This window comes from Antechinus flavipes, chromosome 2 (assembly GCF_016432865.1).
Source record: "Antechinus flavipes isolate AdamAnt ecotype Samford, QLD, Australia chromosome 2, AdamAnt_v2, whole genome shotgun sequence".
In the NCBI taxonomy this organism is placed as follows: Eukaryota; Metazoa; Chordata; class Mammalia; order Dasyuromorphia; family Dasyuridae; genus Antechinus; species Antechinus flavipes.
In genome coordinates, this window is record NC_067399.1 from 333,849,371 (window position 1) to 333,868,280 (window position 18,910).

At 34.3% G+C, this 18,910-nt stretch overlaps 1 protein-coding gene across 1 annotated transcript in view; it reads right to left on the reverse strand.

Moving 5' to 3' along the window:
- KCNH5 (potassium voltage-gated channel subfamily H member 5) overlaps positions 1–18,910 on the reverse strand; it is a 477,427-nt gene that overhangs the window by 439,782 nt on the left and 18,735 nt on the right. The window lies entirely within an intron of this gene.

The following is an 18,910-nucleotide window of genomic DNA, read 5'->3' on the forward strand; positions in this document are numbered from 1 at the left end:
GTTGAAGAGAGCCACATCCATCAAAATTGATTTATTATATAGTCTTCTTGTTGCCGTGTATAATGATCTCCTGGTTCTGCTCAGTCTCTCCAAGCCTCTGTGTATTCATCCTGCTGGTCATTTCTTACAGAACAATAATATTCCATAACATTCATCAACCATAATTTATCCAGCCATTCTCCAATTGATGAGCATCCACTCAGTTTCCAGTTTCTTGCTACTACAAAAAGGACTGCCACACATTGACCCACACTTAACACTGCGCACATAAGGTCAAAATGGGTTCATGACCTAGGCATAAAGAATGAGATTATAAATAAATTAGAAGAACATAGGATAGTTTACCTCTCAGACCTGTGGAAGAGGAAAGAATTTATGACCAAAGAAGAACTAGACATCATTATTGATCACAAAATAGAAAATTTTGATTATATCAAGTTAAAAAGATTTTGTACAAACAAAACTAATACAGACAAGATTAGAAGGGAAGCAATAAACTGGGAAAACATTTTTACAATCAAAGTTTCCAATAAAGGCCTAATTTCCAAAATATATAGAGAATTGACTCTAATTTATAAGAAATCAAGCCATTCTCCAATTGATAAATGATCAAAGGATATGAACACACAATTCTCAGACAAAGAAATTGAAACTATTTCTATCCATATGAAAAGATGCTCCACGTCATTATTAATCAGAGAAATGCAAAGTAAGGCAACTTTAAGATACCACTACACACCTGTCAGATTGGCTAGGATGACAGGGAAAGATAATGCGGAGTGATGGAGGGGATGTGGGAAAATTGGGACACTGATACATTGTTGGTGGAATTGTGAATACATCCAGCCATTCTGGAGAACAATGGAACTATGCTCAAAAAGTTATCAAACTGTGCATACCCTTTGATTCTGAAGTGTTACTACTGGACTTATATCCCAAAGAGATTTTAAAGAAGGGAAAGGAACCTATATGTGCAAGAATGTTTGTGTCAGTCCTCTGACCAGCAGGATGATTTCAGAAAGGCCTGGAGAGACTTACATGAACTAATGCTGAGTGAAATGAGCAGGACCAGGAAATCATTATATTCTTCAACAACAATACTATATGATGTGGCCCTCTTCAACAATGAGATGTACCAAATCAGTTCCATTTGTTCAATAATGAAGAGAACCAGCTACACCCAGTGAAAGAACTCTGGGAGATGACTATGAATCACTACATAGAATTCCCAATCCTTCTAATTTTGTCTACCTGCATTTGTCTACCTATCAGAGGTTAATTGTACACTATTTCAAAGTCTGATTCTTTTTGTACAGCAACATAATTGTATGGACATGTATACATGTATTGTATTTAACTTATACTTTAACATATTTAACATGTATTGGTCAACCTGCTATCTGGGGGAGGGGGTGGGAGGAAGGAGAGGGAAAATTGGAACAAAAGGTTTTGCAATTGCCAGTGCTGAAAAATTACTCATGCATATATCTTGTAAATAAAAAGCTATAATAAAAAAAGGACTGCTATAAAAATTTTTGCACATATGGATCCCTTTCCCTTCTTTAAGATCTTGTTGGGATATAATCCCAATAGAAACACTGCTGGGTCATAGGGTATGCACAGTTTGATAACTTTTTGAGTATAGTTCCAAATTGTCCTCCAGAATGGTTAAATCTGTTTACAATTCCACCAACAATGTATCAGTATCCCAGTTTTCCCACATCCCCTCCAACATTCATCATTATCTTTTCCTGTCATCTTAGCTAATCTGTGAGGTGTGTAGTGGTGTCTCAGAGTTCTCTTAATTTGCATTTCTCAGATCAATAATGATTTGAAGCACCTTTTCATATGACTACAAATAGTTTCAATTTCTTCATAAGATTCTATAATCTATAAAATAATTTTAAAGGACTATTTGACCATATCTACTATGGGTCTATTCATAATTTAATGTTTTATAAACTTATATTTTAAAACCATGTTATCAGTTAAGTTTCGGCATTTGGATAAGACAATATAGTGAATGATAATTTTATATATAAAATTTTTTTTTCAGAAAATGAAGATAATTTTCAGTGTGTGTGTACTGAATCATGTCCTCAAAATATTAAATTAAAGCATATGCTAGTCAGGAAAGTGATAGAACTTGCATTTGCCCTTGACAAGTCACATAATTTCAACCTCAGCTTCTTCTTCTATATAATTGGATTAATAATAGAACCACAAAATCGCTTCAAGGATTAAATGAGTTAATATAGGCAAAGTTTTTTTGCAAATCTTAAAGAACTACCTAACTGCTAGCTATCATCATTATTATTTATTATCGATCATAACAATTATATTTAAGATAAGTGGCTTATTGAACCAAGATGGCAAAGAACAGACAGAGAGCCACCTAAGCTCTCTCCAAAACTCCTCTAAAAAATGTTAAATAATGACACAAAACAAAATCTGGAGTGGCAGAACCCATAGAAGGACAAAATAAAATAATTTTCCTGCTCTACAATTTAAAGGGTCTGTTGCACTAGGGTGCTAGTGGAACATAGTCCAGAACAGGCAGCTCCCCATAAATAGCAGCAGACCTTGAGGACTACTGAATCAGTGGTGATTGGTGGCAGTGGCAGTTTCTGGACCTCTCAGCCCACAGACAAAAAGGAAGTCAAACAACTGGTTAGAACAAGCTTGTGGATTTTCTTTGCTGGCATCAAGGTCAGGACTCTGTTGCATGACCTGTATTTGGATTACAGTCATAAGATGAAGAAGATCACTACCATATCAGAACTTGTGGCTAAAGTAAGTCTGGGAGCCTGGTCACAGTTCCAAGACAGAAAAGAATGCCTGTGGCTCTCACAAATTACAGCAAAGACCGGGACAAAAGTAAGCATACCTTTCTCTAAATTGTACCACTTGGGAAGAGCAAAAACCTTACAGACCTCCAGAATTATCTCTGAAATAGCTCCACAAAGAAAAGATCCTGAAACTTGGGAGACTGGTCCTTATACGTTAGCATAGCATCAAAAGTCAAGTAGAACGGAAAATGAGCAAAAAGCAGAAAAATATCCTAATGATAGAAAGTTACAATGATGAAAAAGAAGATCAAATCGTACACTGAGAAGAAGATAACAAAGTTTAAAGTGGTACAGCCAAAGCTTCAAAGAAAAATATGGAAGGGCTCAAAAAGGATCATTAAAATCAAGCAGGAGAAATAGAGAGAAAAAAATTAAAAGAGAGGGAAAATGGTAAGAAAAATGAAAATGGGACAAGAAAATCATGAAAAAAAGAGTCAGCAGCTTAGTAAAAAGGCACCCCAAAAATGCTGAAGAAAATACCTTAAAAAACAGAATAGGCCAAATGGTAAAAGAGATCCAAGAAATTTCAACTAAGAGAAGAATATCTTGAAAAGCAGAATTGATAAATTGGAAAAGGATGTACAAAAATTCACTGAAGAAAGAAGTCCTTAAAAATTAGAATCAGCCAAATAGAAAAAGAGTTACAAAAGCTCCCTATGGAAAATATAATCTTAAAACTTAGAAATATGCAAGTGGAAGCTAATGGCTTTATGAGACAACAAAAAACAATAAAACAAAATCAAAAGAATGAAAAAATAGAACAAAATATGAAATATCTCAGATAATTTAAGAATATTTGGACTATTTGAAAGCTATAATAAAAAATAACTTAGACATCACATTTCAAGAAATTATCAAGGAAAGCCATTCTGATATTCTAGAATCATAATGTAAAATAGAAAATGAAAGAATCTACTGATTCACTTACTGAAAGAGATCCAAACTGAAAATTCCCAGAAATGGTATAGTCAAATTCTAGAGTTCCCAGATCAAGGAGAAAATATTGAAAATAGCCAGAAAGAACTAATTCAAATATCATGGAATCACAGTCAGTATAATATAAGATTTAGCAATTTCTATAATAATTAGAGTCCAAAAAAGCTAGGATTACAACCAAGAATTCACCCATCCAGCAAAACTAAGTATAATCCTTAAAGGGAGAAATGGATATTTAATGAAATAGCCTTTTAAGCATTCCTGAAGAAAAGATCAAAGCCAAATAGAAATTTGACTTTCAAATACAAGATTCAAGAGAAGCATAAAAAAGATAAACAGGGAAGAGAAATAAGAAATTCAATAAGGCTAAACTCTTTACAATCTTACATGGGAAAATTATATAGTATCTCCTAAAAACTTTTTTTTTTTTTTTTTTTTTTTTTTACTGTGAGGGCAGTTAGAAGGAATGCAAATTGTGTAGAACGCATGGATATGGGTTGAATACAATAAGATAATTCTCAAAAAAAAAAGTAAGGGGTGAGAAATAGAAATCCTTTGGGAGAATGGAAAGGGAAGAAGTAAAAAATTATCTGATATAAAAGAGAAGCAGAAAAGAACTTCTAGAGTAGAGGGGAAATAGGGGATCTTATGGGAGCAGGGGGACCCTTAAATTTCACTCTCACTGGAATTGACGCATTCAGTTGGGCACAAAAATCTATCTTACCCTTCATGGAAGTAGGAAAGGAAGAAGATAAGAGAATTGGGGGAGGCTCATAAAAGGGAAGGCATATTGAGGAAGGCAATAGAAATGAACACTTTTGAGAATTGAAGAGGAAAAAAAGAGAGAGAGAGAGAATAGGATAAACATGGGAGAATAGAATGGAGGGAAATACATAGTTGTTAATCATTACTATGAAAAAATTTATAGCAAGTTTCTCTGATAAAAACTTCATTTCTCAAATATTTAGAAAACTGAGTCAAATTTATAGAAATAGGAGTCATTCCTCAACTGCTAAGTGATCAAAGGATATGTTCAAATGAAACAATCAAAATTATTTCTAATCATATGAAAAAGTGTTTTAAATCACTATTGATTAGAAAAATGTAAATTAAAATAACTCTGAGACACCACCCCATATTTATCAGACTACTAACATCACAGAAAAAGAAAATGATGAATGTTGAAGGGAATGTGGGAAAGTTGAGTCACTTGGTATAGTGTTCTGTAGGACAATATGGAACCAGGACCAAGGACCAAATGACCTATGTGTACACTTTGACCCGGCAATACCACTTCTAGGTCTGTATCCAAAACTATAAAAAGCAAGAAAGAAAATGACACATATCTACAAAAATATTTATAGTAACTCTTTTAACTGAGAAAGAATTGAAAACCAAGAGGATGTTCATCAATTGAGGAATGGCTGAATAGGTTCCACATGATTGTGATGGAATACTATTGTATAAACAATAATTAACAGGATGCTCTCAGAAAAATGTGGACCTATATAGACCCATTCAAATGAAATTAATTGCTCCAGGAGACACTGCACATAATAACAGCAATATTTTATGATGATCAATTGTGAATCAGCAATACAATGAAATAAGACAATTTTAAAGGATTTATGATAAAAAATGTTATCCATCTCCAGAGAAAGAACTGATAAATTATGAGATGTAAACTGAAGCATACTTCTTCTTTATTTTATTTTTCTTAGAGGGGGAGGGATCTGTGTTTTCTTTTATAAGATAACTAGTATGGAAATAAAAAATAATATGTTTTGCTCACACACCAAAAAAAAGATAAAAGATTTATTAACAATAAGTTTGTCCTGACTACCTAAATTACCCATATTGCTTGACTTCAGTATATGGATAAGCAAGATCATTATTTTAGAGCATCTATAACCAAGGCTATCAGTCACCAAATGGATACTGTTTGGAGCTATTTTTTAAAATACCATTTTTTCTTCTTAAAGAAGATATGATTCAAATATGTGTTATCAGCACAAATCACTTCGGATTGTCAGTATAACAAATAAAAAAGCCATAACCACTATTATTTTTGAGATACTACATGATTTTCTGCTAGGTATGGAAGGGAAAATTGCATTAATTTGTGGGGAATAAAATTCAAAATGCTTGTTTTTTATTCCAAGCATTATTTCAAAACTTAAGATTTTATAATCTATATTATTTATTTAGTGGCTTACATAGTAAATATAGCACTTAAATTTAAACACAAACAACAAGGCTATAAGAAATAACTAGAAGGCAGTGTTTAAACTAGGAATAGAAAGGAATGTTTACAAAATATTAAATAGATTAGTCTAATAACGAAGTTAAAATTAATTTATGAATGAAATTAATCCAACTAAAATTAAAAGGAAAGTAAGAGGATGGGGGTAAATGTTGGCATCAATTATCTCTGATAATGGCCTAATAGCTAAGAAAATCTAATACAAATATATAATAAAAGTATTTCCCAGTAAATAAATGTTCAGAGGATATGAACAAGTTATTCTCAAATTGTAAATCATTAAAGAACCATACAAAAGTCTACAACAAATCATTAAAAATAAGAGCAATGCAAAGTCAAAATAACTTCCAAGTTTCACTTAACATCTGGCAAAATGGCAAGGATGACAAAAGCTAGAATGGTCAATAGTGGAGGAATGATGGAAATTCAAACATATTAGAATAATGTTGGTGAAGATGTGAATTGGTACAACCATTCTCTAAAACGATTTAGAATTAAGCTAATAAAGCTATCAAAATATTGATAATCATGAAGTCAAAGTATTTACTGCTAAGCATATACCCTCCAAAATGTCAATGATAAAAAAGAAAATTTCTATATATGAAATGTATATATGTATATGAAAAATATTCTACATATTTCTAAATATAACATATATTCTATAAATTTCTATATATGTTAATATTATGATAATAATATTATATGATAATATAAAATATTTATAATAGCACTTTCTGTAGTAGCAAATAACTAGAAAAACAGTACATAATTTTTAATTGGAGAATGGCAAAAGAAATTATACTACATTAATTCATTGAAATATTATTACATTCAAATGTAATATTGAAATAATGAAAATGAAAAAATCCAGAGAAGCATGAGGAGATTTAGTTAAACTAATATGAAATAAAAAGAATTAGGAAAAATGTATACACGATGACTTCAACAATGCAATTGGGAAGAAAACCATAAAGCAATCGAAAGTAAAATTCTTATGGTAGAGAATGTCCCTCCAAAAAAATAATATGAAAATATATCTTCCACCCTTCTTTGCAGAGATAAAGAATCATGAATATATGAGGTGAGTTTTGTCTAGGTCCTAATTTAACCACTACTGAAATAATGGTTAATGAGTATACAGTTAATGAATATAATAAAAATTCAAGTGGAAGCAAGAAAAGATTATAAGATAGAGAAAAGAGGGAAAACATTAGAAACAAAGTTGGGAAATGTAAAACAAAGAGTTGATAATAAAAAGCCATTGGAGGGAAGGGAATCATTGTTTTTTTGGCCAAGTGAGACTTTCACTTAGCAAGATGAAATCAAAATTTGAATGAATCTCATGGTAAGGGAAAAGAAACAGGGGTAGACATGGTTAACTTTTACACTATTATTATGCCCTAATTTGCAGCAGTATGTATCCTTGTATTGGGTTTAACACTGTTTCCTTATGCTCCTTACTGGTATTGTAAATTGGTCAGTTTCACCATTTTATAAATGAAGTTATGGTGGCTTCTCAGACTCCCAGAACAGTGCATAATGTCAGACATCAATTGGTTAGTTTTGTTGAACTGTTTTTATTCTTTTTTTATATTTTGTCATTAATGGAAACTTTTGGAGTAAAGAAAGGATATATTAGAAAACACAAGTAGAGACTTCCGGTTAAGATGGCGGAGAGGAGGCTCACAGCTGCATAAGCTCCACACTTTCTCTCACTATCCATTTCATTACAAGCCTCTGAATTAATGCTTGACTGAAAAAAAAACCCCACAAATAGTTACCAAGAGAAGCCATCCTTGAGATTCGCCAAGAAAGGTCTGTCTTTACTGGAGGGCTGGGACGGTTTTAGATCGGGCACAGGCGGCAGGCAGCGGCAGTGAGAGCACGGGAGCAGACCGGAGAAGGGGTGGGGAGTGATCGCAGCCGTCTCTGCGGGGAGAGCTTCGCTACAGGTTTGGATACTTTGCTCCGGCAGCAAGTCAGCAGCCCAGCAGAGAAGCTAAAAACACCGGGGTTGAAGAATACAACCCCAAACAGCTGGAGTCTCCCGGGACCTGGCCGCCCCCCTCTTCCTCTCCCCCCCCCCCCCCCCCGCAGTGATTCAGCACGCTTTGGGATCTCAGAGTGCACGCGCACACAGTCCTACTAGTGCCTCACTGCTGCCCCCTGCAGTCTGTAGAGGAAGCTCGATAACATACCCAACCCCTCCCCCAAAGAAAGACTCCAGTTTTTTCTGTTTTTCTTTGGTAGTTTGTCTTTGATTATTAGACAGAATGAGCAAGAAGCTGAAGAGGACTTTAACCCTTGACAGCTTCTACACAGATAGAGAGCAGACTCTAAATCCTGAGGAGACTAAAAACAGGCAGTCCCCAGGTGAATCCCCAAAGGAGGAGATCATCTGTTCCTCAGCACAGATGAACCTCATAGAAGTGATTAAAAAGGCTCTCACAAGGGAGCTAGAAGAAAAATGGGGAAAGCAGAGTGAGGCTTGGCAAAAGGAGAGGGAAGCTTGGGAAAAGGAGAGGGAGGCTTGGCAAAAGAGCCTGGAGAAAGTTAGAGAGAGAGTGGATAAAGAAGTAAAATCCTTGAAAAATAGGATTAGTGAACTGGAAACAGAAAACAGCTCTCTAAAAAACAAAATTGGCGAAATGGAAAAAAATTCCACAGAACAAAAGAACTCAATTGGACAATTAGAAAAAGATTTTTAAAAAGTGAGTGAAGAGAATACTTCATTGAAAATCAGAATTGAACAAGTGGAATTGAATGACTCGAGGAGACAAGAAGAATCAGTCAAGCAAATCCAAAAAAATCAAACAATGGAGAAAAATGTGAAATACCTTCTGGGGAAGACAACAGACCTGGAAAACAGATCCAGGAGAGACAATCTGAGAATCATTGGACTTCCAGAAAAACATGATGAAAAAAAGAGCCTGGACGCTATTTTCCAGGAAATTACCAAAGAGAACTGCCCAGAAGTCATAGGAACAGAGGAAAAAATAAACATTGAAAGGATTCATCGATCACCCACTGAAAGGGATCCTAAAATCAAAACACCAAGGAATATAGTGGCCAAATGCCAGAACCCTCAGATGAAGGAAAAAATATTGCAAGCGGCTAGAAAAACCCAATTCAAGTATCAAGGAGCCACAATAAGGATCACCCAGGATCTGGCAGCATCCACATTAAAAGATCGAAGGGCCTGGAATATGATATTCCAAAAGGCTAAGGAACTTGGTATGCAACCAAAAATAACTTACCCAGCGAGAATGAGCATCTTTTTCCAGGGAAGAAGATGGACATTCAACGAAGTAAGCGAATTTCATCTATTTCTGATGAAAAAACCAGAACTTAACAAAAAGTTTGATCTACAAATATAGAACTCAAGAAAAATCTAAAAAGGTAAAGATTAATCTTGGGAACTATATTTTGACTATATAGATGTATAAAGAATACATGTATACCTTGTTCTAGAAATTGATGTGGAAAGGACATTATATCAGAAAAAGGGTAAAGTGGGGGTAGTACATCTCATGAAGAGGCATAGGAAACCTATTATATCTGAGAGAAAGAAGGAGGGGGATGAATATAGTGGGTATCTTACTGCCTTCAGAATTGGCTTTAAGTGAAAAATCTTAAGACATATTCAATCTATGGTGAAACTTCTCCCACCTCATTGAAAAGTGAGAAGGGAAAAGTGAAAAGGGAAGGAATAAGCTAAGCGGAAGGGAATACGGGAACTGGGAGGGAAAGGGGTAAGATAGGGGGAGGAACTCTAAGGCGGGGGGAGGGATACTAAAAAGGGAGGGCTATGAGGAGCAAGTGGTGCTCACAAGCTTAATACTGGGAAGGGGGGGAAAGGGGAAAGAAGGGAGAAAAGCATAAACAACTCTGAGATACCACTACACACCTGTCAGATTGGCTAAGATGACAGGAAAAAATATTGATGAATGTTGGAGGGGATGCGGGAAAACTGGGACACTAATGCATTGTTGGTGGAGTTGTGAACGAATCCAACCATTCTGGAGAGCAATCTGGAATTATGCCCAAAAAATTATCAAACTATGCATACCCTTTGATCCAGCAGTGTTTCTATTGGGCTTATATCCCAAAGAAATACTAAAGAAGGGAAAGGATCCTGTATGTGCCAAAATGTTTGTAGCAGCCCTGTTTGTAGTGGCTAGAAACTGGAAAATGAATGGATGCCCATCAATTGGAGAATGGCTGGGTAAATTGTGGTATATGAATGTTATGGAATATTATTGTTCTGTAAGAAATGACCAGCAGGATGAATACAGAGAGGACTGGCGAGACTTACATGAACTGATGCTAAGTGAAATGAGCAGAACCAGGAGATCATTATACACTTCGACAACGATATTGTATGAGGACATATTTTGATGGAAGTGGATTTCTTTGACAAAGAGACCTGAGTTTCAATTGATAAATGACGGACAAAAGCAGCTACACCCAAAGAAAGAACACTGGGAAACGAATGTGAACTATCTGCATTTTTGTTTTTCTTCCGGGTTATTTATACCTTCTGAATCCAATTCTCCCTATGCAACAAGAGAACTGTTCGGTTCTGCAAACATATATTGTATCTAGGATATACTGCAACATATCCAACATATAAAGGACTGCTTGCCATCTAGGGCAGGGGGTGGAGGGAGGGAGGGGAAAAAAATCGGAACAGAAACGAGTGTCAATATAAAGTAATTATTAAATAAAAAAAAAAGAAGGAAAAAAAACAAATAAATAAATAAATGGGAAAAAAAAAACACAAGTAGAGTAAAAATAAAATATATCAATTGAAAATATTTTAAAAGGCAAAGAGAAATAAGAGGAAAGGGGCAAGAAAACTAGATCTGCACACTGAATATTTCTGGAAGAAAAAAGGCTGCCTTAGTTGGCTATTCTACTGCTGAATTCATTCGTATTTCCACTAATTAAGGATTCAAGTCAATTCCAAATCTATATTTATGATAATGATAGACAAATGTTAATGTTCAACTAAAATTGTAACACTTTAAAACATATTTATACTTGGAACAAATTCGAATCTTCTAAGAGTAATTTCTTCCATTAAAGTAATTTATTCCAATTAATTTCTTAACTTCCCATGCAGATGACTGAAGTCATTTACCAAGTTTTTACTTGAGCACAGGATTCAGAATTCCTTATATAGATTCACAGGGACAAACAATAAGATGATTATGAATGGAGATAGATCGAGATAGACAGGAAGTCAGTAATTTTGCCATACCAATTTCTCAATCTCCCTAATCCCCTCTTCAGTTGGTTTGGAAATTCAACAAAAGTTACAAATGAGAATGTGTGTGTGTGTGTGTGTGTGTGTACACATACATATATACATACATCTATATATTATATGTATGCATATATATACAAACATATACATATACATATGCATGTCCATATGTATATGCATATAGATAAATGTACACACATACACATAGAATATATATTATATATAATATAGGGATACATACAAAAAAACCAAATGGTATCATATTTCTTATCAATAAAGAGGAGGCAGGGAGAGTAGAATTTACTCTTAGGTAGAATTCTAATTTGAAAAAGTAAAGAATAAAAAGTTAAGATTTGGGGATAATAATTTATTATTTGATAAAAAAAATTATTTGAAAAACTGGAAAGCTTTCCAGTTGGGAAAACTATAAGGGGTATGGACCAAAATCTCACATCATTTATCAAGTTGAAGTCAAAATAGACTTATTAACTATATATAAAGAGAGAGTTTACAAGAAAATTAGAACATGGAATATATTACACAATAGTTTGAAAAAAATTAGGATTTGGATGTAGAATTTCTAGTTATTTTTTCAGTACACTACAGTTCATCCATCACTTAACATTTTTGCATTTTTTAAAAAGCTTAATATTTGTCATTCATTTCTATTAAATTCATCTTTTTCAATTTAACCAACTGTTACAGCTTGTTAAGATGCTAAATCAGGTATAGAGTGTATTATCTTTCCAAGTTTTGTGTCATCAAAATCTATTCCAATCACCCTATGTCTTTTTCAAATCCCTGTCAAAAATACAGAAAGAAACAGGGAGTAGTAATCACAATAATAGTAGTTACATAATATTTTAAGATTTGGAAAGCACTTTACAAATGTCTCATCACCAAAGTAGCACTAAGATATAGATGCTATTCTTATTTCCACTTTACAGATGAGGAAACCAAGGCAAGACAAGTGACTTGCTTAGAGTCACACATCTATTAATTAGTATCTATATTCAGATTTGACCTCAGATCTTCCTGATTCCAGCCTTTCATCAATGATCCTACAGCAGGCATACCAATTTGATCAATTCAACATTGACAACATACTTACCATAGATAAAATCTTGCCTTAGTTACTGGGGAGATAAAGACTTTTTCTGCCCTACTGGATGATATCATTAGGGATCATTTTCCAAGTTAACACTATAATTCAATTAAACTTGCTCAATGCCTTGTTGAAATGATAATCATAGCATTGAATAGCAGTTTAAGGTTTGCAAAGAATATTATAAATGTTGTTGTTTGTCCATCTTTCTCAAAGAGGACCATGGAACAGAACAGAGTGAAGAGAAGAGAGACTAAAGAAGGGGGTCTGAGATAGAGTCTTCAGTTTAGGAAATCAAAAATCTTTTGTGGGAGATGTACTATACCCATGCAATAATTTAATTAAAATTACTTATTAAACTCAAAAAAATCAAAGAGTATTATGACATCAAGGAGGTGATGCTATGAACATGCAAGCAAATGGAGGGCTGTGCAAGATCATCTGCTTCACTTTCCCTTCCATCTGGATCTAGATAAAGATATAGATGACTAGAGATGACTCTAGATGTTAACCTTTGTCCCCAAAACCCATTGTTATGGAACTCTTTCTTGTTGATGGAAATTAATATACCCTGCTCTGACTGAGGAACAGAGTTGGAGAGAAAATGAAAGAGCTTCAGTTCTCACTCAGTCTTAAACCTCCAGTCCTCTTACCACATCACCTCTCTCCAATTAGTTAAAATGACAGGAAAAGATATTGATAAATGTTGGAGGGGATGTGGGAAAACTGAGACATTAATGCATTGTTAATAGAGTTGTGAAGTGATCCAACCATTCTGGAGAAGAACTTGGAATTATGCCCAAAGGGTGGTGCCACTACTAGGTCTGTATCCCAAAGAAATCATAAAAGAGGGAAAAGAACTACACGTTTGTACTCATTTTGTGGTGGCAAAGATTGGAAAATGAGTGGATGCCCATCAGTTGAATACATTGTACACAGACTTGGTTCTTCTCAATGGTTCAGTGATCCAAGGTATTCCCAATAAACTTTGGGTAGAAAATGCCATCCACATCCAGAAAGAGAACTATGGAGACTGAATATAAATCAACCCATGCTATGCTCACTTTTCTTTTTCTTCTTTTTTTCTCTCATGATTTTTTCCCTTTGTTCTGATTTTTCTCTCCCAATGTGATTTATAAGAAAATATGTAAAAATGAATTAACATGTATAACCAAAAAAAATTTTTTTACATGTAACTGGGGAAAATTAAAATAGAAAAAAAAATCTTCAAGTCCTTTTCAAGACTCTTCAAGCATCATCTTCTTTGGGATTGTCCAAATGCTGAGTAATTTCTGACTCCCAGCATTGAGAAAGAAAATAAAAGACATCAACCCCCATTTCAAGTTGCTGAAGAAAAAGAATAGGAAAATGTGAAGAAAACTCATAGGCATAGTCTCCATAATGCCTTTATCTCTATTTTACTATGGTGAAGATTTTTTTTTGGGGGGAAGGGCTTTTTCCTTGGGTAAAATCCAGGACAACACACACACACACACACACACACACACACACACACACACACACACACACACAGAATTCCTCTCTCTCTCTCTCTCTCTCTCTCTCTCTCTCTCTCTCTCTTTCTATGTCTCTGTCTTTCTCTCTGTGTCTGTCTCTGTGTGCATGTGATTCTCCTCTTTCTGTGTGTTTCTATCTCTGTGTATATATGTGTCTGTCTGTCATCATATCTTTATCACTCTCTGTCACTCTCTGTCTCTGCTTCACTCTGTCTCTTTCTGTCTCTCTGCCTCTATATGTATGTCTGTCAATCTCTTTCTCTATCACTCTCTGACTCTGTGTGTCTGATATTCTCTCTCCTTCCCTCCCTCTCTGCTTCCCTTACGCCATCCCTTCTCTCTCTCTCTCTCTCTCTCTCTCTCTCTCTCTCTCTCTCTCTTTCTCTCTCTCTCTCTCTCTCTCTCTCTCTTTTTCTCTTTCTCTCTCTCTCTTTCTCCACACACACACACACACACACGCATGCACGCACGCACACAGAGATACATACACAAAATCTAGAATAGTATTTTTAATTCCCTACACAATAGCCTCATTTCAAAATATCATGGAATCACAGCTATCTTGTCTTAGTACTGATCTTCCCCTCCAGCCTCAGACCTGACATTCTACCATCTGTTACAGAGCCTTGTGTTCATCACTAACAAGAGTACATCATCATCTGTTCAGCTCCAGACCTCTTCCTTTCCCTTTTTCCACCTCTTGCTCTGGAAGGAATCATCAAATGAATATGAACATTCCTGGAAAGGACATGGAAATCAATTGTTCTATCTCTACTCACAATCTCTGTGCCTTCCCTCCCAAAATACTCTTCCCTGGTCATAACTCCCTCATGATTCTCCTGACAGAATGTTGGTGAGATTGTCTGCTTTTTTATATCTCCATTGCTTAACACAGTCCCTGGAAAATAAAAGTTTAATAATGCTTTTTTCTATTCATTCATTTGGATATCTTACTAGGATTTCAAACTCATGTTCAAAACTGAGCATGTTATCTTTTTCTTCCATGTGACTTCATTATTTCTGTAAATAGTATCACTATTTACCTAGTCTCAAATGTCTAAAATCTGGGTGTTGTCTTTGAGGTACTTCCCATCTCCTATCAAATCGCCAAGTTCTATTGATTCTATATTCACAATATTTCAAGGGTCTGTTTTCTTTTGATTTCCTCTGTCACTGCCTTACTATATATCTTTATTACTATTACCTGGCTATCATAACAGCCTAAATTTATATAATACTCTAAGGATTTCAAAGATTTTTACATCTAATGTGTTCTATATAACTTTGAAAGACAGCAGAACTCTGATCAATGCAATAATAAATCATGAGTCAAGAAAGCTAAAAATGAGGCACTTTATTCACATCCTACTAGAAAGAAAGTGATAAATGTAAAACGCAGAGAAATAGACAGTGTAGCAATTTGTTTTCCTGTACTATAACATTAAAAAGTAGATTTTTTTTAATCCTTTCTTTTGTTTGTCCAACAAGGGAGGCAGGGTAGAGAAAGATGTAAATTATAAACGTGTGTAAGTATATAAATTATTTGCAAAATATTTTAAAACCAAATTTTTAATTTTTTAAAAAATATATTTTAAAGAATATTTTAAAACTTTAAATTGACAAATAAATACCATTTTTGTCATTATTCCCTACCCTTGAAAATAGCATAGCACTTCTATTATACCTCACTGTGCATTTATTATGCATTTTTAAAAAGTTATTTGGGCATATGTCATATTTCACTATTAAATATACAAGGAATTACATCTTTTCTAAAAAGTATATCTCAACTAATGCCTCCAACAATTCTCTAACTGCAACAGGCATTAAAGAAAATCTATTCAATGGAACTGAGTATAACATCTCTGTGCACTAGAAGCTGCCTATACTAGGACACATAAGATTAGTTCCTGCTTGAGTTCAGATCCCAGGATAGGAAGTTGTCTCTGTAGCAAACTATGGATACTTTCTATTATAAGAAAAGAAAAAAAAATTATGTTCCTCTTTTATTCTGACTTCCAGGATACTTAGAATCAAATTTACCTGAATGTTATCACCTATAGTGGAATCAACTAAATTAGAAAGAGATGACTTCATGCCACACTTGACTTAGAAAATTATTAATTAGTATATCTGTGTTGTACAGTATTTTCATTTATTTTTGTTAAATATTTCCTAATTACATTTTAATCTGTTGGACCACACCTTCTACCAGGCCACCTTGAGGCAAGTTATCCCAAATTGGATACCTCTATTCAATTATAGTATCTAAAAACATTTAATTTTTCTGCTCATTTTAGGAAGGTTCCTATATTATTGTTAAATTCTCATTTTACACAATTTTTCTTATTCAGGTTCTACTGTAATATAATTGCATTTGAACTGTAAGAGAATGATCCCATTTGATGTTTTCTTGGTGAAGATACTAGAATAATTTACTATTTCCTTCTCCAACTCATTTTACAGATGAAGAAACTGAGGCAAACAGGATTAAATAATTTGGCCAGGGTCACACAGCTAGTAAATGTCTAAGATCAGATTTGAATTCAGGTTTTCCTGACTTCAGGACCTGCACTCTATGCACTACACAACCTACCTGGTGTTTATAAGGTACCTTAGAAGTCATCTAGTCCAAATCCATCATTTTACAGATGAAGAAATGGAGGCCCCAAAATATTCTGGTACTTGGACAAGTTCACATAAGTAGTAAGTGGCAGAGCTAGAGTCCAAACACAGGTCTTCCACTCTATACCCAGCCTTCCTTATAATGCACCATAATAGGGACTTTGAAATTAAATAGCAAATAAATAAAATACATGAAGTACATATTTCCATTGGGTTGTGAATTACTTGAAGGTTGTGAACTTTGTCTTTGCCCTCTTTTTGTATGCTCAGTACTTAGCATAGCGCCTGATATACAATAGTAAGTACTTAATAAATGCTAATGGATTGATGTGTATGTACAAGTAGATATACATTCAAACATATAAAACAGTCAACATCTCAGACTACACAGGTTGGAAGAAAACTAGAAGTTCTCCAGAGCAGGATAAGATAAGTCAATAAAAGTCTAAGTTAGAAGGAGGATGCTTGAGTTTTAAATATTGAATACATACAATCTTTTTTTTAGGTGTCCAATATGATTAAAAGTTTAAAATGATTGGATATTGTGGGAAATATCTAAATCCCTGTTGCAGCGGAGGCTGAGGTTGGAGACTCTTGAACCCAGGATTTCGGAGTCACAGTAAGGCTGAAATCACCAAGGGTCCACACTAACATTAATATGCTAGTCTAGCACAAATATGGAGAACCTTTAAGAGTGGGCCCTCCAAGCTGAATGTGTATGTGGCAGGAAGGGACTGGTCCAGATCAAAAACTGAGTAGATCAAAGTTTCCATACCAATCAGCAATGAGACCAGTCCTGTAAGATGTTCCTGCACTTCCAATCTGAATGAAATTTGAGACTTGGTCTCAAATAAAGAAGAAAAAATGAATCTTTTGTGTAAAGAGAATACTAAATAATGGTACTGTTGGATGTAGATCCTATAACAATCTCTCAAATGACAATAATGGTTGAGATAATTAGTAAATATTACCAACAGGAAGACAAACAGAATGAAATTGTTATCCAAAAAATTGCAAATTTTCTTTAGTTGAAAAAAAAATCAGGTTACTGATAAAGTATTTGCAAACATGGGTGAATTTTAAACTTGGACTACAGGATAATCAGTTTAGAAACGTGAATAATACATGACTTTACACAACTTTTCAGAATACTACTGTCCTATGATTATAAAACGCAATAATGTCAGACTGTTAGAGGAATTATTTGTGCCAATCTCAGTTCTCCTCCGCTAATTCTGAGAAAAATATTCCAACACGGTTTCCCAGGCTATTATATTGTTATTTGATGATGAACAATTCATTTTGTAAGTTGTTTTGTTTTAAGATTGTCTCAGGCTAGCCTCAATGCACAAAACTTTTGCAAGATATTTCATCCACAAAGATTTATTTTAGTACACACATTGGTAAAAAAAAAAAAAAAATCATTGTACATTCCCAGTGATAAAAATCAATGGAACAGCATTCCTGTAGTATCTGCTGCTGGAGAAGCAGAGGCTGTTGGATCACTTGAGTTTGGAAGTTTTGAGTTGCATTAGGTTTAGAGCTGTTCATTTAGTAATTTAATTATTTAATAAGCAGAAATACCAATATGCTGAGCCCCTGGGAGCAGGAGTGCTCTCAGTGAGCACCAGCAGAGTGATTACCATCCTAAGGGATTAACTACCCTAAAGTGGAAAAAAAAAGTCAAAACTCCCATATCAATTAATATTGGAACTGGATCTGAAAATGACTTATACTGTAAAGCTTTGGTGAAAGATGCAGACCATATCTCAAAAAATAAAACAAAATGAAATAAAACAAAAACCTGTGTGCAGCAGAATAACATCTTAAGATGTTAAAAGCTTTTTTTTAATATCAATTCCAAAACAATCCCAAGGAATCCTCATATATTCTGGTACAAGAAATCTCTGCACTGCCAACTCTTCAAGACCCTACTGTGTCTTCTCTGTGATAGCTTAACTTGCCAGACAGGTACAATTTTCTTTTGAATAGGAGGAGTTTTATTGCATTATCTTATGATGCCATTAGCTCTATAAAAGCTTAAACTATTTTTTGTAATCTATCTTTTAAAATGAAACACCCAGCACTTTGTGAACAAGATAACTGATGTGACTGATTGTCAACATCTTTGTTATTATGTAATATAGTTTTGATCAGTAATTCATTAAATCTCTTGATATTGGATATATTGAATATAAAGCACATAAATGCTATAGAAATCCCAAAAAGTCAATTAAATAGCATTTATTAAGCACCTATTATGTGCACTGTATAACCATGTGCTATATTCAAAGTATAAAAACAAAAACAAGCAGTACCTGTCTTCAAAGGGATCATAAAATAATG